Genomic DNA, 21,308 nt, shown 5'->3' with positions numbered 1-21,308 from the left:
GGCCTTGCTAAATTGCTGAGGCTGGCCTTGCACTTGTAATCTTCCTGCCTGGGTCTCTTGAGCCCCTAGGATTACAAGAATGTGCCACCATGCCCAGCTTTCTTGCTTAATTCTTTTGTCATACAATATATACTTTGAGGGCTGGGGATGTGGCTCAGGCGGTACCGCGCTCGCCTGGCATGCGTGCGGCCCGGGTTAGATCCTCAGCACCACATACAAACAAAGATGTTGTGTCCGCGATAACTAAAAAATAAATATTAAAATTCTCTCTCTCTCTCTCTCTCTCTCTCTCTCTCTCTCTCTCTCTCTCATCCCTCTCTCTCTCTCTCTCTTTTAAAAAAAAACAATATATACTTTGATAGGAAACAAACAAAAAAAGCAATAAATAAATCTATGGATTGATTTTGTAAATCCATAGGTAATGAGTGCCAAAATTTAGAGGTAGAAAAGGGAAATGCTTATCCTGAATAAACTATTGATACTAGTGGGAACTCACTCCTGTTTCCTCCATGATTAAAAGGTAGATATTTATTAAACTGCCTCCAGAATTTACAGGTACACTTCTCTTCAGGAATATGTATCATATGTAGTACTTTGATTCTTGCTGTCTTTGAACAGTAGATTTATCTTGGTGAGAAGTCTGTTTGAGGTTTACATCATTTCTATAAAAACATTCATTCATTTTTAAAAATGAGCCCATTATGTAAACATCAGCATAATAGATAAAGAGGTTGATTGACAATCATAGAATGATAAATTTTATCTGATCATTGCAAATATCCATAGCAGAGTGCTTTTGAGGGCATTTAAATAGGTAATAAATATCTTTATACTTTTTGCTAATTCTTAGAAGTTTATCCTCAATATTTTTTTAAAACATTTTTTTTTTAGTTATAGGTGGACACAATATCTTCATTTTATTTTATTTTTATGTGGTACTGAGGATCAAACCCAGTGCTTCACACATGATAGGCAAGCGCTCCACCTCTGAGCCGCAACCCTAGCCCTCATCCTTAATCTTTTACACCAAAATTTCTCTCAGTATTTTAATTATAGTGTATCTAAGGTTTCTGCCATCTGGATAAATCATTAATCAATACACCTGATTGTTAATGTGGATGAATTGATGTATATGTGAACCTTTAGCCAATCCTTTTTGAAATCAAAATGAACAAAAAGATACCATGCTCAAAGTTCTTTACCTGATGTGATTTGTCTTAACTATTATCTTTCAGGCACGGGATGTCACCTAGACTGGCTATGGGCTGCCAAGATATCCAATCAAACATTATTCAGGTTTTTTGTTTGTTTGTTTGTTTTTGGTGAGGGTGTTTGATGTTAATACTTAAATCCACAGAGTGAGAGAGCAGATTACCTTCTCTAAAATGGGGACATTCATCTAATCAGATAAAAATATGAATAGAGATGTAAAGGCTGATCCTTCCCAAGATAAAAAGGAAACTTTCCTTTCTAGCTGCCTATGCTGAGGCATCAAAACTCAATTCTTCTTGTGTCCTGAACCTGCCTGTTTTCAAACAGGAGAACTTGAAACTTATACCAATGGCTCTCTTAATTCTCTGAATTGTTGACTGTATATTTGGGACTTCACAATCTTTGTCTCAGTGAATTTTGCTGGTTTAACAGAATATATAGATCAGGTGGATTAAATAACAAATACTAATTTCTCACAGCTTTGGAAGCTGAAATTTTAGAATGCAATTTCTAGCATAGTTGAGTTCTCGGTGATACTCCTCTCTGAGGTAACACCCTGATACATCTTTCCTCATACAGAGAAGAGATCTTGCGTTTCCTCTTTTTATAAGAACACTAATCCCATCACGTGTCCCCACTCTCATGTCCTATTCATACCGCACATACCTCCCGAAGGTCCAATCTCCAAATATTTTCCAACAGGGTTTAGAGTTTCAAAATATGAGTTTTTGTGGGGATGCAAATATTCGGTGGTTCACAGACTTGATTTCTTTTCTTCCCTTGTAAACTATTTTTATAAAATTCTCTATGAGAACATAGATATGGAATGAAGAAAAGCTGGAAATTAATTAGAAGTAGGACTCAAGAGAGTCTGAGCTATTAGATTATGTAATTTATTTGTGATAAGAAAATCTATAAAGTCCCCACTCCTAAGACTTATGAATTTGATGATAGGTAATAGTAATATTCATTTTGGATTTTTAAGGCCATATGGTTGCTAAGTAAAGTATCTAATTCATTTATTTTGGGGGTTCATCAGCGAAACTGTGACCTTTAAAAAAAAAAAAACTAGAGTTATTTGCAGAAAAAAAGCATGGTTTGTTCCCAAATCCTAGAGGTATATTTGTTTTCCCCTTTGTATGAATTCTTAGAGAGTTTATACAAAATCCTTATTTGTACATATACCATGTGTACCCTTGGATTTACTAGATCATAATGACAAGTGGATGAGAAGCTAGCACTCTAACCTTATTTTTCTCGAGACTCTAATCAAAACTAGCAACCTTGCAGAATAGATATGAAATAGGTCAGGTCACTTTTTGTTTGTTGCTACTTTCCAATATAGCAACTTAACATATCCATGAAGAAGAATCTTTTTCTTTTTTTTTTTCAAAATATGATGTAACACTTCAGTGTATGCTCATCTTTTTCAACTCTTTCATTTCTGTAATCAATGTGCTACTACCAAGTATACCAGACAGAAAATTATTATTAGTATCCCAGCACTGCTACCCCTGTCCATAATCAATATTGATGTTAAATGGCTGACTAAATGCTATCATTTGTTTTGGATTCTTCTACTCAGGAATATGGAAATGCCCATTGATATCCAGGAGCCCATCTTGTTTGTTATCTCCTGTTCCCAATGCAGAACTTTTGAAGCACACTGGTATTTCTCTCGCAAATAAATTTTCAGTGCTTTGGTGACAAGAGCATTCGTTCAACACTTGCTAAGTGATAACACAAATGAATGATAAATGCACTCAAAAATCCTTATATCTTTTAGTTTGGGCATTTATTCAGATAAACTATATGAAGAAAAATAAAGCACCTCAAACTTGTTTAATTTAGCACACTTTTGGGTTAAGTTTTGGTTTTCTAAGCATGCTCAATAAGTCAACTAACACATTTAATCCCTCTTGTCTGTGAGTATTCCTAGGTAGATACATTCAGCCAATGTTGAATTGATTTTATTTCTTTACTGTTTTTTATTCTTTAATAATTGATTTAAATTCTCTCTATATTCTGACTGATATAAAGTATCAAAACCTTCCTTTTTTTCCTTTCTTGTTTTTTTTTGTTTTTTTTGTTTTTTTTAGCAAATATTTTTTCTTCTTCAATTTCAGGCTTTGGGCTCATTCCCTTCAGGAATGCTGAAATATGACTCTACAGTTTTGGAAGTAATAAGAAAGGATGAAATGGATTTCACAAAGAATAGTGATTGCTTCAGGTGAGGAAAGTATAGGATCTTCAAATGAAAGGAGTGTAGTCTCCTCAGATAGAAGAGAAGAACTAGTAAGTAAGGATCAGTAAAATTTAGGCATTTAATGTACTTGGATTCACTCAAATCCTTCTAAATCTCCCCAGAACTATCTTCAGGTTATTACTATTTCCCAATCAGCAAAGGATCTGGAGAGGATCTGATTTCAACTTGTTTATAATTCTGTCACACAAAATCAAACTTTAAATATGGTTTAAGAAATATTGGCTCTTTTTTTGTAAGAGATAATACATTCTTTTGGAGCAAATATGATCCTTCGACTATTTTTTTGAACTGAGAATTTAAAGGCTTGAACTTTTTCTTTTCTTTTTGTTGTTATTTTTTTTAGGATAACCAAAAGATTTAGTGTACTTATAATTACCCTATCCCAAAAAATCTTCTACAACAGTTATTTTGTGTTTAAAACATTGTGTTCCATAGGAACACAAATTGAGGCTAGTGCCAGTTGGTGAAACATTTGTTTTGGCATTCAAAGGACAATCAGTATACCATATTCCACTTGGTATAAGAGATTCTTATTACATTAATAGTCAAAATGCACACAAAACACATATATAGACATGAATTTACATATAAAATTATGTTTTTCATTCTTTATTCAGAGGAACTACACTGCTCATAACTTCTTTTGATAATGCAATCCTAATCCATTAAATTTAATGTTTATCTCCTAAGAATAATAAAAACAGTAAACTACAGGTATCTTTGTCATAAGTTTACTGTTTTTATTAGAATGCATTTATTTTTAGAATATTGGTGTTAAACTAACTCCAAAAGTGAGAAAAAGGAAAAAAAATTATTGTAAAGAAACATACCCAGCAAATCTTGGGAAAAGTGTGATCTAGGGTAACTGTAAAAGCTTTAGCAAAAGAAATCCTTAGATCTTTGTTGTGGTGTTTTGGCTCTAATGAGATCTCAGTCATAATTTTTTTTTTTGGCCTGGGCCTTAGTATTTTCTATATATAATATTACATCATTAGCCCAGAGCCCAGACATAGTTTTTCCTCTATTAATGCTTTTTCTTGTCTAATTCCTCTGGCTAGAAGTTTCAGGACTATCTATCTTATTTTTACTAAGTTCAACTTCCCAATTGAAGTAATTGTATTTGCTTTTGAACAGCAACTAGGTAGTTCTTCCTGAGCCAAATGGCTACATATAAAGTAATAAGCTACAATTGTAGAAAAAGAGAATCAATCACGAAGAATCACATTGATCTCAGACTCACTCTTTGAACCGGGCATGCAAAGAGTTCAAATCCAGAATTATGGATGTGGTCTAAAACAGTAAAACTAAATGTTTTTTCTGTTATTAAATTGTTTCCTTAGAATTACCTGGATTGTTTTGCCAAAAATATATAAATAAATAAAACTATAAAACGCCCAATTATAGTATAGATTATTGTGGCAGAAAAATATTGTAAAACAAACTGGTTCAGTCATGTGATTTTGTGCACATGGCCCCACCCAAAACTATAGCATTAGCTCAATATGCAGCTGAAATTGGCTTATGAGATTAAGATCTCTAAATGACTTCATGGGAATCTCAACATAAGACAAAATAGCATGAATTCCTAGAACTAATTCATCCATTTGATTGCTCTGTAAATTCATTAAATAGTATTCTTATTACAGATTGTATAAGATTGATCTAGAACAAGTGTGGGTCACCCAATATGATATACTCTAAGTACATGTTTCTGAAATGAAATCTGAGATCCACAATACTAGAATGACTTGTATACTAGGTTCCCCAGACTGACTTAGGCCAGTGATGTTTTGGTGCCCATCTAACACAAATAAGATATTTCAAATTTTTTAAATACCTCAAAGAGACAGAATGTTTTGTACCTGGAATTAAATCCAGATAAACATGATATACTAATGTTTTGAATCTTAATAGCATTTCATTCTTATTTAAAACTTAGATATACTTCATAGTTTTATAAAAATTTTGAGCTTTATTTTCATCTTGAGGGGAAGATTAAGTCTTATTCACAATTGTATATTCCATGAGACTTTATATACAATGCTTTTTATATAATAGGTTCATAAGATTGCTCCATTTATATTAATTGATGTGAAAACTACATTTTTGATAAGAGACAGACTTCATTATCTTTCTCTTCTAAGGAAAAAAAACACATTTTTCATAATAGCAATCATTAATTATAATAAAAATTATGGCAAACCTATATATTTCTATCCATAAGTTATGTGCAAACCAATCTGTCCATCAGTCCATCTTAAGTATTCAGTTTCTATTATCAACTCTGTTAGCCTTGTAAATGTCCCTATAACTTACAAGGTACTCTCATTGTGGAATGACCTCCTTGAGAGCTCCTTGAAGTTACTGTAGATGTCACCATGGAAAGAGACTTTTCTTATTCCCTGAAAGCTATACCTGTGTCATGTTTTCTGCCAAACTTACCAGTCTTTCTCTACTGTCATGGGGAGTTTTGATTTCTGTCGCTCACTGTAAGGATTCAGTGAATAAGTCAATGCCAGTTCTTGTGTACTCTCTGGTACACATATAATAGTTTGTCGGCTACTGTCATTTCCCCTTTTTCCTGACATTCCAAAGTGACAAAACTCATTGGTAATCTCTCTCTCTCTCTCTCTCTCTCTCTCTCTCTCTCTCTCTCACACACACACACACACACACACACACACATATGATCAGGACATACTGATAAGAAAAAAAAATAAAGTAAAAACCTAGAGCAGTATAATGAAAAAGCAAATGATCTAATTTGTTTACTCAGGCTTCTTACTCCTTAATTCCTCTTCTCCACAATTCTCTTGAAATGTATGCAAGGCACATGGAAAGCTGCAATATATTTTTATTTGGAACGTATTGTCTAAGTTGAGGCTTTCAAAAATTTGTCTTAAATCATAATGAAAGAAATATTTTCTGACTTTCTAAGATTCTTTAATAATAGAGGCTTAAAAAATCCATTATAGCTGGGAGCTGTGATACACTCCTGCAATCCCAGCAACTCGGGAAGCTGAGGCAGGAGGATGAAGAGTTCAAAGCCAGCCTCAGCAAATTAGTGAGGCACTTAGCAACTCAGTGATACCCTGTCTCTAAATAAAATATTTTAAAAAAGGGCTAGGGATGTGGCTTAGTGGTTAAGAGCCCTGGGTTTAATCCCCAGTACCAGAAAAGAAAAAGAAAAAAGAATCCATTATAAGGTAATTAGCTGCCACATCCCACAAGTCACTATGAGGATTCAGTAAGGTAATAATTTGTCTACTATATTTTCTGTTATATTAAGCCAAGTGGTTTCAACACAGGTGATTTTTATTAAAAAAAATTAACATTTCTAAATATACATAAACATTTAACTACCTGAAACTTTAACTGGATATTTTAAACCAAGATTCTCTTACTTCTGGTAATTCCATTTTGAAAAAATGTTTTTCTATTGTTAATCACATAGCCATTGTTTATGGATCCTGAATATACCATATGAAAAATGTGGGACCTTGGATTAATTAATTATCTCTAAATACAATTTTCTTATTTTAAAAATAGGAGTAATAAGATATCTCATAAGATTTTATTCCATGAAATTGTTATGAGAACTATACATTTATTTTTCTCATGATTCACAAAAATTAAACACTAATACTAGAAGAAAATAGAGTAGGAAATGTGTGACAATGTGATAGTTTGAAGAAGAAGAGTGTTTACTGTCATCCCACATAGATTGGGCTTGGTCTTGTAAGTTGAGCAACACAACATGAATTACAGGAATCTAGTCTGAAAATGTAAACCACAACAGTTCTTTTATCAAAGATAATGTCATATAAATTAATTCATATAACTAACTACTGAAGGTATATTAACTAAATTAACTAGTTGAAGGTTAAAAGAAAAACTAAATTATCATGGAAATATATAGCAGTCCTTAACCCCAAGGAGAATAAAAAGGGAAGATGTTGAAATTGTTAAATGTAGCAGCTTGGAGGTACAACCTGTAAATAAGAGGGCTAAGCTTCTGAGAAGGTTGCTTCTGAAGTCTTAAGGACTCTCAGGACGGACTCTGAGGTAGAACTTGAATAGAAACCTGGAGGAAAAATAAGCTGGACTTGATAGTGATGCCTCAGGGGTCCAAAACAGGGACCTTGATAGAAGTGGAAAACAGAATTACATGGGGTCATCTTTGACCAGCTAGAGCATCTGAGTAGGTTTTATAAGGCTGGATTTGAGAGTTTCAGAAAAGTGGCAAACTGGAATCAACTGTCCAGTGAGCTGAAGCAATGCCAAGATTATACACATTAGGAAGTGACACACCTCTTCTTACTTCAGTTACTTTTTACATCTTTCAGAATTTCTGATTGCTTCAGATTTTTTGTGTCCTTTATAGCTGAATATGCAGCTGCTCAGCAGATCGAAGAAGACATAAAATTTATCCATACAGCTTGTATCTAGAGCAACTAATGTTTTCACTTATCATTTATCATCTTAGTCTGTGTCCTTTTAAACTTACAGTACATAGTTGTAAAATAATTTCTTTGGTACAGATGAATTTTGTGATTTTGGATATTTTAACAAATTTAATTCTACTATTATTTCTCTACATGATCCATGCATATAAGAGTAAAAGTCCAATGGCAAGTGGTTGTTTTAGGATATGAGCTTCAGATTGATTTGTTACACAGTAAAAGCTGACTGATACAAGTGGATGGATAGGTAGGTGCGTGGATAGGTAGAAATAAACAGATATCCATAAGGACAGAAATTTCATTGTCTTAGTCACAGTGTATCTCCCTCTTGTATAGAATAGTGCCTGACAATGATTATTAATACAGTCTCTAAATGAATAAACATAATGATTAGATATGTCTAGGAAAGTTTCTAGATTTTATTAAAAATCCTTTCAAACTTTCTGTCCTAAAGGTTTCATATGAATATATTGTAGTTTGCTTTATATTTACTTGGTGAGACATATTTGGTTGTTTTCTAATTTGTCCTTTTATATTTGTGCTTTGATTAGTATTTTAATATCTGCAGAAAACACAATGTCTCAATATTTTTATTTGGGCTTATTTATAGAAGTGAACCTTCAGGTTCAGATGTCTAGACACACACACACACACACACACACACACACACACACACCATCATCACCACCACACTTACATAAATGTATACACTAAAATACAACGCATCTGTTATTCTACTGTAAATATTCCATGTCATATATAAAAATGATATTAAATTTTTTCTGGGGGTACTATCTAGAGCAAATATTTTCATTTATTATTTAACATTTTTACTCAATATCCTTTTAAAGCTATAGAGCACAATAAAACAATTTCCTTGATACAGATTAACATTGTGATTTCAAACATTTTAATTAATTTATTGCTACTGTAAATTTCTCTACCTCAAAAATGGAGATCACAATGGTAATAATATTTCATGGGTTTGCTTTGATGATTAAGTGAGTTTATTTAAAATGCTTAGCATAGTTACCAGATTATATTATGTAATAGACATGGAACTATATTCTACATGATATCTTATGTTTTTTTTTTCTAATATTAAGTTTATTTTCATTTCAGAGACTATTGCAACTTATATAAAGTTGTAAAAAATTAGAGAACAAAACATGTTGTAACAGATTATTTACACAATTTTATAGATATTTTCTCTGAATTAATAGTAAAAAATATTAACTTAATCTTATATTTTATATATATATATATATATATATATATATATATATATATTGTGATGAGTACTGAGCCCAGACCCTCACACACACTAGGCAAATGCTTTATCACTGAGGTATATCCCAACCTTCATTTCATATTCTCACATCTTTTCCTGAGGAAAAAAAATTTCTCAATACAAATAAAAAAATGTGGTTCTTAGAAGAAATCTATGATATTTTTGTTCTGGAAAAATGGAACTAGATTTCTAAAGATATGCCAAAGTTCCTGACTAGGAATGAAAGTAAAGTTTTACTAGCTTTTTTACTGTTTAAGTTAGGCCCTGTCTTGAGTTGTTGCTTGGTTCATAGATAGAAAGACTGGTGGCCCTAGTGCACAAGGTTTTGCTATGTTGTCTTCTTCTGAATGAGAGCACGTCTCTTTCACCTTGTTTTCCCTGAGGCCCATTAGTATTGACTCATTTTTAGACTCTGGGTTAAAGAATTAAGCCCAAGTAGTTTATAGCATTTTTGCCAATATGACATTTCAATCAAACTTGAAACAAACACATTCACAAAACAACAATGCTATTTGTACATGAATGGGAAACAGCAAGAATGTAATTATATTCATAGGTATCCTTCAGCCCAGAAACCTTCACCCATGTTTTCCTTCCAGTGTTTAAAGGAATAAATGAATAATGGTTTGATCAATAAGGTTCTGGGTGAGTTCGACTTTTATCTGTGTTAAACCACATGGATAGTGTTGACAATCATATGGAGTGCATGCCTTGGGACAGCATGTAAACTTGTACTGCCAGCAACTAAAGTTTGCATCTTTCTCTGTTCTATGTTATGTGGACCCTTTTATATAATATTCTTGCCTTTGATAGTACTGGAAAGAGTTTCATCTTAAATAATGAAGGAACTATCTGGGTCTTGCTTGCTGAACACAAATATTTTCTTAACTCAACATGGAAATAATCATTGTGTCAACTTGTGGTAGGATGATAGGCAGGTTATTAATTTATAGAAGTGCAGTTTTCACTATTCTGTTTCAAGCTATTCCTTCCATCACTATTCATTACAACCTGAAGACCCAGCATCATTATTATCCAGAGACTAGAGAAGAAGGCTGAAGTCTTGGTTTGTGAGGGGGGAAGCCAAGGATTTGGATATGTATGAGAGAAAATTTAGATGTTAATACATTCTAATTAAAATTGATGCTTGCATTGGCCATGAATAGGAGAAAAGCTGAAGATGAGGAAGCAAAAGTTTGAGATAAAGGAAATACAATATATAGGATGGCAAATATGACAAGAAATTAACCTCCTGTAACTGATAAGAACTCAATTGGAGGAAAAAAGACAAAATGAAAGGAATTTAATAGTCTCATAATTGGTGAAGGTTCAGAATGACTAGAAAAGGGAATACTAATGTGTAATCTATGGACCAAAGTTTGAGTGCAGTAGCCTCACAAACTATGTCATAATAACTTTCAGGATTTTAACATAGATGACACTACTAAAAAAACCAATAATTAATAGTAGAATGAAACAGACATTATTACTGTATGTATATATATGACTCTATAACTAATATGATTCTGCAACATATACACTATGAAAAATGAGAATATATATATCTAATTTATATATGATATATCAAAGTACTTAAATACATTCTACTGCCATGTATAACTACTTAAAACAAATTAAAAATAATTTTAAAGTTTAGATTTTTTTTTTGCAACTGAACCTAACTTTTATGTTTTTAAACTAATCCTGGCACAGATAGCTTAATCTAGATCTGTTCAAGTAAATTCATATCAATTCCTATCATTTTAATTGCTTATGTTAGCTAAATTCAACATTCACAAATCATTTCTAGTCCAATTTGCAAACACAGCCTAATCTTTCTTTGCTCTAACTGCTACTTCAGGTCTCTTGTGAGTGCAAATATTAGAGTAAGATTGCTGGTGGCACAAGGCACTTAGAAACAAGAGGAGCCCTTGAGCTCACCAAGAATCCCATGGCTTAGTGAAAAATGAAAACTATCTACAAGTTTCTGCTATTCAGAGAAATACATTCATGGTTAACTTGAAGAGTAAAGGTCAGGAAAACATTAGGAATCCAATTGGAAGGGTAAAAATGTTGAGACATAGGAGAAGACAGCATTTCCACATTATCATTGCACATTATATAAGAAATTAGATAAATACATTGTTAAGGTTTGGATGTGAGGTGTCCCTTAAAAGCTCACATATGAGACAATACAGGAAGGTTCAGAGGAGAAAGGACAGGGTTGTGAGAGTCTTAATCCAATTAGTGAATTAATCCCCTGTTAGGGATTAACTGAATGGTCTCTGATGGTGAGTAAGGTGTGGCCGCAGGAGGAGTACACTGGAGGCATGGCTTTGGGTCAATATTTGTATCTGGCAAGTGGAGATCTCTCTTTCTGCTTTCTGATTATGATTTGAGCTGCTTCCTTCCACCATAATCTTCTATCATGATATCCTGCCTTGCCTTGAGCCCAGAGGAATGGAGCCTGCTGTTTTTGGACTGAGATCTCTGAAACTGTGAACCATCAAGTAAACTTTTCCTCCTCTAAAATTGTTCTTGTAAGATCCTTTTAGTCACAATGATGAAACAGTTGAGTAATACATATACCACCATTAGAACTACTACTGACCTGTGTTCAGAAAACAGATTAATAAGACATCAGCAGCTTAAGTCAATATAGACAAAAGATAGAGCTCTGGTCTGATTCTTCATCTTCAACATGGTCCAGTCATGCAAATGAACTCCTCCCCCATCCTTACATACACTCAATATTTGTACATATGGGAAGCATGAAGCAGTAGTTCAACAGAAAAACATTAAATGTGCTTATGGACTAGAATAGAACTGTGTTGCGACTCTTGAATTTATTAAAATATATTATCTGATAAATAAAGTGTTTATGAAGATATCTATATTTAGCTATTTTGGAAATACTCTGAACACTGAGAAATAAAATTGTTTAATTGCATAGTTCTATATTTATATTCTTTATTTCAAGTTAGCATCTTTATGAAAACTTAACTTGAAAAGTTAACTATCAAAAGTCAACACTCTTGCCAATCTTCAAATGCACAGTTTTAAATAGTACTATTTAGCAAACTGACTTAATCTTGAAGTCATTTTTTATCTGTCTCCCATTGGTGGGAGATATGATCATCCTTCATTAAGTCTGATAATCTGAAAGAACCAGTATACACTGTATTTTTTTTCTAATTTTCTTCTATGTCAAAAGTTTACTAATATTAGCAACCATCATGATTTTCTATGCTCAACTATCTCTCACACTGCTTATAACCCAGTAATTTGAGATCTAGAATAGATATTTTCCTACTTAACATGTTTTATCTTAAAGAAAGAAGGAGGAATCTCATAAAAAAATTGAGGGGAGAACAGATGAATAGAGGAAAGCGACCCAGAGGAGTGAGAAGAGGAGGGAAAGGGGAAGTACTGGGGAATGATACTAGCCAAATTATATTGTCATATTATGTATATGTCCATACTGTGTGTATGTAACAATGAAATCCACAATTATGTTCAACTATAATGCAGCAATAAAAAACATGTGGGGGAAATAAAAATTTATCCTAAAGAAGAAAGTAAAATGTTTTATCTTCTCATGGAATGCTGAAATTCACTTTGTATAGTTCTGCCTTAATACACATTTGTTCAAGAAAATATGTCTATCTCCTTTTCTTCAAAACCATTTCACCTCCAGTAACTATGCATCTATATATACTCTTTAGTGATCACTTCATCTGTAGTAGAACACCTAGAACTTAATTTAAAATTTGAGTTTCTGGAGAAATCTTTAGTAAAACAATTGATACTTGAGTTTATTTATTCCTTAATGATTCCTGTTTATGTCTTGCATATTATTATGTTAATCAGCTTTTTATCACTGTGAAAAAATAACTGAAAAAAATATAATTTAAAGGAAGATAGGTTTACTTTGGCTCGCTGTTTCAGAAGTTTCAGTTTATTGGGCAGCTGGCTCCATTACGTTGGGCCTGAAGTTAGGCAGAACATCATACTAAAAAGGCATTACAGAAAAAAGCTACTCAACCCATTTTGGCCAGGAATAAGAAAGATCAAGATTCTGGGGATAAAGATACAGTCCCAAACGCCATACAATTTCTCACTGCCTACAACTAGGTTCCCTGCACTACAGTGTCTACCACATTTCAATAATCCATTCAATTTTGAATCCTTCAATGGATCAATCCTCTACTGAGGTCAGAGCCCTTATGACCTAATTACTTTTCAATGCTCCCCGGCTTTGAACATTGCTGAGTTGGAGACCATGTGCCTTCAACACATGAGCCTTAGGAGGGCATTCCAGATCCAAACCTTAACAATTATGCATTACAGGTATATGCTGAAATCTTTACATTTTTAACTTCAATAGGCTATCTTCCTCATTTTGGCTTAAAATAGTTGTTTTAACATTCCCTCTACTTTCATTGAGTTGACATTTAAAAACCCATATGAAATTACTTTTGCTTATATCAATCCATCCTTGGATGTAGCATGTGTCATACACTATAATGTCTTTCAAAATGGAATCACGCAAAGATTGGTTTACAGAATTAGTGAAAATTGAAATCTCAATTTTCCCAGTGAAAAGGCACACTTCAATTTATCAAAGTATGAGCATCACATACTTCATTGTATTTTCTGAGGCACTTGGCTTTTAAAATCCCAAAGCAAACATTAATTTGATATCACATCATATAAGTGTAGCTGAATTAAAAGAAAAAAAAAAGACTTAACAGTTGGCAGCAGAATTTCTCTAAAAACAGATAAATGTCTTTGTTCTAAGCAAGTGTTCCCCCAAATGTGAATATTTCATGAACTTTTGCAATTTTTGCCATATACTAATACCTCTTATATTGTTATTTACCTAACATTTTGAAAATTGACTCATTTTTAATTAAAGTACCTTTTATTTGAAAGCAAAATTTTAATTACCACAAATGAAAATAAACACACAAAACAATTTTAAAATGTCAGATTTTATTAGCTACTTTTGCCTTATGGAGTCTTTATCCAAGGCTACGTTTTTTTTTTTTTTTTTTTGCTAAGAAAATTGTTATTAGTTAATATTAGAAAATGACAAAGAATAACTACAAACTGATGCTTTTTTCCAGGCTTCAAAATAAATATTGAAAGAAATAAAATCCTCATAAAGGGTTTAATTACTAGTTGATGCCTTAACTTTCTATAATCTAACATTTTGTTTTTTATCAACTGAAATGATACCAGTTCTGTTAGAAAAGCATTTTAGAAGGAATTGGAGAATATGAAATATCTAAAATTTTCTTTAATATCATTACACTGTTTGGGAGATGGCAATGATTGCAAAAAACAAATGCGAGAAGGTGAAAAATAAGAGAAGGACTGACTGTATTTTGTGTCTAACTTGTCATATAAATTTGTGTGATATTAACCAAATTGTCTCTACCAAAATTCAGTCAAGTTGTCAGCACACAAAAAATGGATGTATGCAAATAAGGATTGTGTGACATATCAGGGTTGCTATGGTATGGAAAAGGGAATACATATGCAGGTGAGCTAACCCAAAAGTAAATGGAATTAGAAGAGGCAATAATTCTGAAACAATGTTGACAATAGCAATCTAAATTACATATGAATTTATAAAATAATTAGGCAAACATTAATCTTTCCACAAACAGTGGCATAGATATTTCAGACAATATTTTACGATCTTAAGAGGATAACTTCAGATTATACTTCAATTACATATGGCGAGTTAATTTTTAAAATGTTCTTCCTTCATATCATCATGTCATATTTTATCCTATCATATCTGTTTGTTTATTTCTGATTCTTGGGATGAAAAATAGAACCTTTAATATGCTAGTTAAATACTGAACTACACATTCAGCTCCCTTTTTTATTTTTCTAACATTTAAATTGTTCTGAAGCCATACCGTTTACTCAATTCAGGTTTATTGGGTGAGCAAATTTTATTTTTCCCCAAAATCCCAGAGAGAAAATTCAGGAAAGTAAATTTGATATTAGTTTACATTCATAAATGGGCACTATTAAAATTATGTCAAAGTATAACAATAATTATTTTAACAAATTTATTATTTAACTGTCAAATATTGATTTTTCAGAAAAATTTTCTACTCATGGTTTTATGAATTATTAAAAGTATGTGTTGAAAACAGTATACTGTTCCTTTATATTTTAGAAATATGAATAAGTTATAAACATGCATATGATTAGGAAATTGTTATAAAATCTCCACTCAGCGGAAGCAGATTTAGACAAAATTTTAATTATGTTCTATGTTTACTTAGCTTAATGTGTTTGCACACACTTTAGAATACCTTCAAACTGTATTGTTTTTAAATATCAGTTTATCCCATAGTGTTGCTTCACTACATATAGCCTTTGTGTTTTGTTAGCTTATCTTTTGTTTTGTTAATTATTTATGCAAAGATCACATAAACGTGCTTGGATCTACATCTTCTTCTCCCAGTTGATGTGACGTGGTAATGTTTAAAAATTGAAAGCAAATATAGGTTGTTTATTTGGAAAATAAAAATAAAATTTCTTTTCTTTTTCATCAGTACTGGAGTTAAAACCCAGCAGTGCTCTGCTTCAGAAATATACTGCCAGCACCTTTCTAAAATTTTATTTTGAGACAAAATCTTTCTAAGTTTTCAAGGCTGTCCTCAAAATTGAAATTCTCCTGCCTCAGTGTCCATGTTCCTGGGAGTATCAGTGTGGGCCACCCAGTTTAGAAACATTTTTAAGTTTATTTATTTTATAAAGTTTTAAGTTTATTTATTTTATACAATAGAAGTATTTCTGTTGCTCTTGACTAGTAACTGAAATCTTTGTATTCTCTACTATGAGAATGTGGGGCATGGATGTTATATTTTCATTTCTAACTAAAATGCAATTATATAATTTGATTATTTGTAACTTTGCTGCAATATTAGTCTCTAGAACACCTAAGAATTGTATGTTTTTGTGCTGTTGTATATTTAACAACAAATACATATGTCACTAAAAATATCTTACATGATGATATTTAGTAAATTCATACAAGCACAGTGACCACAAAATTAAGATGAAAAAATTTTAAAATGAGGTATTTTTCTTTAGCCCCATAAATATTTGTACATATTCAGGGGAAAAGGTGATTCACTAACACTAAAAGTACTTCTATTCTAATATATTGACTCACTTGGATTCTCGTTATTGAGTAATGTTTCATAATATCTTTATTATAGCAAAAACAGGCATAGAAATTGGTGCTGATAATGCTGTGACCAACTTGATCATGTGGTTTAGAATATTAGGAGCTAGTTTGTAGGGAGACTTTGAAAAAGTCAGGAGATACATTCTGGAGAAGACTTAGAATGTTGTAAGAAAAACTTAATGTGTGATTCTGGTGGGAACTTATCAGAATGTGGACTATAAAGACTGTACTCTTGAAGATTTAGAGAGAAACAAGGAGTCTTAGAAATTGAATTAGATGCTATTTATGTTATATTCTTACAAAGAAGTTGTACGCATTTTGCACATGTCCCAAGACACTACATGAAGATGAATTTAAAGGTCATGGACTTACTAATCTGTTTATTTGGAAAATGAGTAGAAAATTTCTTTTCTTGTCTTTTCAAGACAGCATGGATTTCAGACAGTGACATGGGTTTTGGTGTTAGCTTGTAGCCATGTTTGCTTTAAGAATTGGGATTGGAAAGCAAAGCTGAAAGATTTTGAAACCTTATAATTTGATCAAAAAAGTTCATGTAAAATTGGGCTCAAGAAAATTGTGGTTACTAAAGACACTACAACCACTATAGAGATGCTAAGTTCTTTTTACAGAGGCAGAAAAGAGGGCTTGAGACCTTTCAGTAAGCAACAAGACCACAACCATTGCAGACTGCCTGCTTATGAAGCCAGAATTAGGCAGATAAGCCAGAGTCAAATCCAGAGAATGGAGGGACTAAATGTTAATGTCTTCAGGGCCCTTTCTGTACCCTTTCAAGAAAACCTGCCCCTGCTGCAACCTGTTGGGAAGGTAACCTGTCCCAAGAATTGTCCCTCCCTATAAGGAGTTATTAAAGGTGTTAATGCACCCTGGGTCCCCTACCTGCTTGGCTCCTCCAGCCCATCTGCTTCTTATCTTTTGGCCATCCATTGAACATGTCCTTGGCCTAGTCACATATACAGAAAGGACAGAAATAAGAGGGAAAGAACAGGAGAACAAAGAATAGTTAGGATGTATAAAAGAGGCAGAACACTCTCACTTTTTGAAATACCAGAATACCAGTTTCTAACTCCTGGAAGAAGTCTATGTTACCCCTTTTTAACTAACCCTGGTTTATATGCTTGCCTCAGTGTGCTTCTCTAATGTTATACTTCAACATGTGAGGAAGCAGGGCTCATCAAGGGTAACCAGTGGTATATAAGTGGGGTCATCATAAGAAGCTGTTTTACTGTAGTCAGCCGCCACTGCAGCTTTGGTCCTAGGGATCCCAGGTATTGTGCAAATTGGCGGCAGCCTTGGGCATCATCCATGTGGTGCTGATTCTGCAGGAATACAGGATGTTAAAGTTAAAGGCTCATGGAAGCTTCCACAATAATTTTAAAGGAATACCTGGGAGGCTAGGCAAAGTGTGTCAGGGTGAGAATGTCTGTAGGCAGAAAAGACTGTACGTGATGCTGTAAGAAGGCAGTTAATCCTGCAGTGGAGATCCCCCAGATTCAGATATGAGAGTAGCATGAAGAAAGCTGAAGGCTGTGGAGAGAGCCAGGCTAACAGAGCCCCAAACATGACAACCAGCAAGACCAAAGGGCTTTCCCAAATCCTTGGAGAGAACATCTTACCACCATGTGCCCTTAAGGCTGGGTGTGGAACCATAGGATTTAATATCTGCCTAGCTGAGTTTTGGTTTTACTTTGGTTCTATTATTGCTTTTTATGCCCCTCTTTTTCTCTTTTGAAATGGGAATATTGACTCAGAGTAATTGGATATTGTTCTTATATAAGTTGCTTTTTTATCAGAAGTTAAGGCAAAGAGTTTGTCTTGGGTCTTACGTGAAACTTCAGACTTCAAGTTTTGGGTAATGTGGGCAATGTTAAATTATGGGGACTCTTGGAAATGCAGTAAGTATGTTTTGCATTGTGTGATGGGCATGAACTTTTGGGGGACAGAAATGGAATATTATAGTTTGGATATGAGGTGTTCCTCCCAAAGCTCCGTGGTTATCACAGGAATATTCAGGGTGAAATGATCAAATTATGAAAAATGTAACCTAATCAGTCCATTCTGGCTTGAGTGGATTAACTGGATAATAACTCCAGGTAGGTGGGCATCACTGGAAGTGGCCATTCACTGAGAGCATCCTCTGGAAAGTTTCGTTTCCTTGTGGCCTCTTCCCCTTGCTCTCTTTCCTTCCTAGCTGTCTTGAATGGATCAGTGCTTCTCCTCCATGCCCTTCTGTCATGATATTCTGCCTTATCATAGATGCAGAGCAATGAATTCAGCCCACTTTGTACAAAACTTCTGAAACATAAACTAAAGTAAACTTTTCCTCCTTTAAATTGTTCTCATCAGGTATTTTGGTCACAGCAACAAAAACTGCCCAACACAAGAAGGGAGAAAAGAAACCTTTAAAAATTTATGTCCTGTTTTCAGGCAAATAGGGAGAGGGCAAAGAGCTTTTCTAGTATTTTTTTCCTTCTCAATTGCATTTAGCTGAAAATAATCCTTATGTTAAATTAAAGTGGTGCGTTTTAGAGTGGCATATTCTGCTACCATTCTCACACATATAAACAAAGATAATTTCTGTTGCAAGTCGCTGTGGTGCGTTCCTGTAATCTTAGAAACTTGGGAAGCTGAGAGTTCAAAGCCAGCCTCAGTAAAAAGCAAGGCACTAAGCAACACAGTGAGACCCTGTCTCTAAATAAAATACAAAATAGGGTTGAGGATGTGGCTCAGTGGTCAAATGTCCCTGAGTTCAATCCTCCATACCCACTCCCCCCAAAAAAGCCCAATTCCTGTTTATTTTGAATTATAAATATTCAGGGCTAGCTATAGTGTTAGAGTCTGTAAACAAGTCTGCATGGCGCCTGGCAAAATGCCAGAGGGAGTGGTTTGTGAAGTAACTCCACCAGCCATTAAGTGTGGAGATTCCTTATTGGTTGACTGATGTATCTAGTTTATTAAGATAAGCTTATTAAGTAGTTAATTAATAATTATTAATTAACTAATTAATAATTAAAAATAATTAATAAGCTTATTAAGATAGTTAATTAAGATAAGCTGTGTGGAATGTATAAATACCTCTGTTGTCCTACAATAAACGGCTCCTACTCCTGCTGTATCAAGGTACACAAGTTGTTCGTCACCCCCCCCCCCCCGCTGTATCAAGGTACACAAGTTGTTCGTCACCCCCCCCCCCCGCTGTATCAAGGTACACAAGTTGTTCGTCACCCCCCCCCCCCCCCCCCCCCCCCCCCCCCCCCCGGTTATTTTGCCCAGCCAGCCGGACTGCGGCACTATAGTGTGTTTTAGGTACTAAATAATAAGTATGTATTAAGGAAATGAATGAATTAAATATTTTAGTATTTGTCTGTTTATTTTCCACTCTTTTCCCATCATAAAGGAGGAGAAAGTTCATGAATCTGACTTGAAATTGAGTTTGGGTTACAAGCATTGAACACTGCTCTTTTTTTTAATATTTTTTTTTCCTTTTAAAGAGACAGAGAGAGAGAGAGAGAATTTTTTCATATTTACTTTTTAGTTTTCGGTGGACACAACATCTTTATTTGTATGTGGTGCTGAGGATCGAACCTGGGTCGCAAGCATGCCAGGCAAGTGCGCTACCGCTTGAGCCACATCCCCAGCCCCTGAACACTGCTCTTGTTTGGATATAATTTGTGTGTTTTCTCCAAGGATTCATGTGTTAAAATTTAATTTCTCTTGCGAAGTATTAAAAAAGAGGAAAAAAAATCAGACTATGGTGTTTAGAGAAGGGGGCCTTTGGATATCATTGGGATTAGAAAAGGTCATTAGGGGGAAACACTCAGGACTGAATCCTGTAGTCTTTATAGGAAAGAGAGAAAACAGAAGGAAAACACATGTGAGCGTGCATTCCCTCCCACTTGCCCTGTGGTTCTCTGAACCACTTTGGAATTCTTCCAGTAAGAAGACCATCATCAGCTACATATTCCTGAGCCTCTGAGATGAACAAAGCTCTGGTATTCCATTAAAATGGACTAATACAGACCCTGTGCATTTTCAACAAGACACAGAGAGCTCAGGTTTGAATCCAAGTCATAGGATCTATGAATTGGTTTGATCTCTTAACTTCTTTCTACCTTTATGAACTAGATACATTATAGTCAAATCTCACAAGATGGGTGTGGGAATTAAATTAAATAGTGTAGTTACATAGTTTTTGCTAATAAACAAGAATATTTTAACTTTTATTATTGTTGAAAAATAATAATAGGAGGGAAAACTTTCAAATTCAGGATGAAAATTATTCAAGATTGGATAGAATAAAGTTTAGAAATAATCTAAAATCCCAGAAATGAAGGATATTTTAATATAATAATTTCATAAGTAGAATATAATTAAGGCATTGAGAAGAATGAGATAGATATTTAGGTATAGATATGGAAGAATCCTTAAGTCAAATTGAGTGAAAAAATTAATATACACAATAGTGTGTAAAATATGTAATATTTTTGAAATATACACATTTGTCTATGACTATATTTTTATTCATATATTGAGGAATATTTCAGAAATTGCTGACAATGTCTACTTTCTGGACAAGGTTCTAAGTACACAGAAATTGAGTTAGGAAGGAGAATCATTTTTTCACCGTTGCATTTAAATTTTGTACATTTTTATATGTACCCATTAGCTACATATGTTGCTACAAAACAATCTACCTCCAAACCTAAAAGCTTAAAATCAATATCATTTATTCAGTTTTATGTAGGTGTAGGTAAATTGATGTTCCACTGATATATGCTGAGGGGAACCCTCGCATCAAACTGGTTCCAGGTATGGTCCACATGCGTCTTATTCTTCCTA

The sequence above is a fragment of the Callospermophilus lateralis genome, chromosome 10, assembly GCF_048772815.1.
Source record: "Callospermophilus lateralis isolate mCalLat2 chromosome 10, mCalLat2.hap1, whole genome shotgun sequence".
In the NCBI taxonomy this organism is placed as follows: domain Eukaryota; kingdom Metazoa; phylum Chordata; class Mammalia; order Rodentia; family Sciuridae; genus Callospermophilus; species Callospermophilus lateralis.
Note: the sequence above shows the minus strand (reverse complement) of the source record.